This window comes from Lethenteron reissneri, chromosome 63, assembly GCF_015708825.2.
Source record: "Lethenteron reissneri isolate LAM-NWPU_2019-01 chromosome 63, ASM1570882v1, whole genome shotgun sequence".
Lineage (NCBI taxonomy): Eukaryota > Metazoa > Chordata > Hyperoartia > Petromyzontiformes > Petromyzontidae > Lethenteron > Lethenteron reissneri.
In genome coordinates, this window is record NC_083841.1 from 4,282,822 (window position 1) to 4,285,439 (window position 2,618).

Sequence of the window (2,618 nt, forward strand, 5' to 3'; positions counted from 1 at the left end):
GCAGCCCGCCCTGGTTAATACCGCGGCGCGTGCATCCGCCATGAAGTCCTGTGCGTCGTTGGCAGTGCTGTGGATGTCACAACGGGTAGTTAAAGGCCCCCGCGTCGTCACGGTCCAATTCTTGCCAAATTGTCAACAAAGAAAACGACCCGCACATCAATCAATCGGGATTACACAACGGCAAAGAATCGTTGCCAAACTGGCGGCAGTGGCTTCTTTCGCGATCGCCCTACGCTCCATAATTTGCTCAAAGGGGCAATAACTGCTCCTAATCGTTATTTTTGTAAGCTGTGGAAATGTTAATCCTTTAGTGTGGATTTCATCATCGGTCATAAACGCAGTCAAATCTTTGTCACTGAGATGGTGTAAGGGCTTGGCCCGCTCCCTCCAACATCAGGTCAGCCCAGCAAATCTTGTTTTATTTTAGCAGCTAAGTCCCACCGAGCTGAGAGCTGTTTTTCTTTGGAAGCGACCTGGCCACATTATCCAGACGAAGCGGCTTATCACATGGGGAACATTTATAGCAGCCAACTAAACGAAATGCAATGTTTCTAAACGTGGAGAGAAAAGCTGGAGTTCCCACACGGAGAACATGCAAACTCCAAATGCACAGGCCCAAGGCTCAGGATGGAACCCACGAACTCCTGTATACCACGCGAGGGAGATAAACATCTCGCCAGCGTGGTGAGCTCAGTAAATTGTTTAAAATACAAAGTTAATCGACTTGTTTGGGTCTTCATCGGCTCACTGTGGCGGCCTCTGGCAACATCAAATAACACTGGTCAACAAAAAAAAATTCTGGCCTGGACTTTTGCAGCTGATCTAGACTAATTTCAGGGTGCTGATTCCAAATCTGATCTCAGATTTGCTCTATCACATCTCATTTTTATGCTATCGGCATACCCCGTTTTCATTGATTTTACCCGAAGTTAACTCTGTCACTTATGATTGCAAATTGTTGCGAGTCAGTGACTGCTTTAGTGCTAAAATACGGTGCTGTATTTTTAGGATAGTGTGTTTATAATATCAGTTTATGTAGATATCCACATTTATTTAATTTTTTACTTCTGCAGTTTTTATTGAAAATGTAATATTTGATATCTCAAAAACTGATGTGAGGACCCAAAAACTGATGCCAGATTGGAATCAGCACCTAAGACCAGAAAAAGGGTGTTGACCAGTGTAATCTAGAGGCTGCGTCTTTATCATTCAGGCTCCTAAGTCGGTCTTGTCACGGTCGGGTCAACACGCGCCGGTGGCACTCGGTTTTGCCGGCTCCCAAAGTCGTCGTCGTCGTCGACGACGCTTCGGTGACTTTTGACGAAAATAACGAAGATGAAAAAATATATGACCGAAAAATATAAGAAACAATTGTCGGCAGTGATATATATCCACTGATTTGTTACAACTAAATCCGCGCCACGGGCCATTTTTTTTTTTAAGCTGCGCGCGATTTTCACACCGAAGCATGCGACGCAATTACACGGCAAGACAGCACACGGTCGCGGATCGCTCCACGTGGCAAAAATCGACAGCGATTCGACAGCCACGCCCCGCGGTCATGTGCTCCCCCCCGCCCCCCGACCACAAAAGTCATCGGCGGCTCAATTTCGGGCTGGAGTGAATTTCGACAGCATCTGACACCCGCTGCCCGGTACAGTAAATTATTTCAACAAAATCCAGTGTGCGCCCCCCCTACCTCCGACGCGTACAGCCGTCGGCGCAACCACACTCGGCATCACCTTGCCGCCAATGGATACCCTGCAATGAATGCCCTGCATGGAAGAGCCCCTTGAAAGTTGAAATTCACATGGGGGGGGGAGCAGGTGACACCTTGAGTCGTTGCTGCTTCCGTAAGACTTGCTGGAATTTGACGCACGGCATCTGTGGATTGTTTGCGAGTTATTTTGTTTGTTTCAAACTTTTGAAACGAAAAAAAAATGTGGCGCCGCCGATTGCAGCGAGGATAATGATTTGGCGAGTACGGATCCTCCGGATGGAAATCGGTGACTGATCTCATGGTAGACGCAATTCTGTTTAGATGTTAACTACCTCGCCTGGTATGCAGGAGGTCGTGGCTTCGACCCCGACACCTGCTGTATGTTTGGAGTTTGCGTGTTCTCTCTCTCTCTCTCTCACGTGGTCGCGTGGATTCCTGAGGCTCCTCCGCTTTTCCCTTCCACATTTAGAACTAACATACAACGCGTTTCAGAGTATTTGGCTGCTATAAATGTCCACGCGAAAACAACAACAACAAAAACACACTTCCTTAGGCTATAATTCGTGGCGAGGTCCCTTCTGAAAAAAAAAAACGGCTACATAGCTCGGTGCGCCCTAGAGCTGCTAAAATAAAACACAGTTTCGTAGTTTTAGTTTGAGTTGCGGCTACACTCCGGTAGCGGCGGCGAAGACAAACGCAGCAGCGCGTCTGCCTCCGTGACGGGAAGAAACCGGCGCCCTCCTTGCACGACATCGTCGGCTGTCGCCCCCCTCCCCGACTCCTGGTGGACGCTCCTCCTCCGCCGTAACGGCAAAGATGACGGTAAAAATCGTGACGCCCCATCGCGCTCCGGCGAAAACGCGAGAGGTTCGCGACGGCCGCGGGCGTGGCCGGCCGG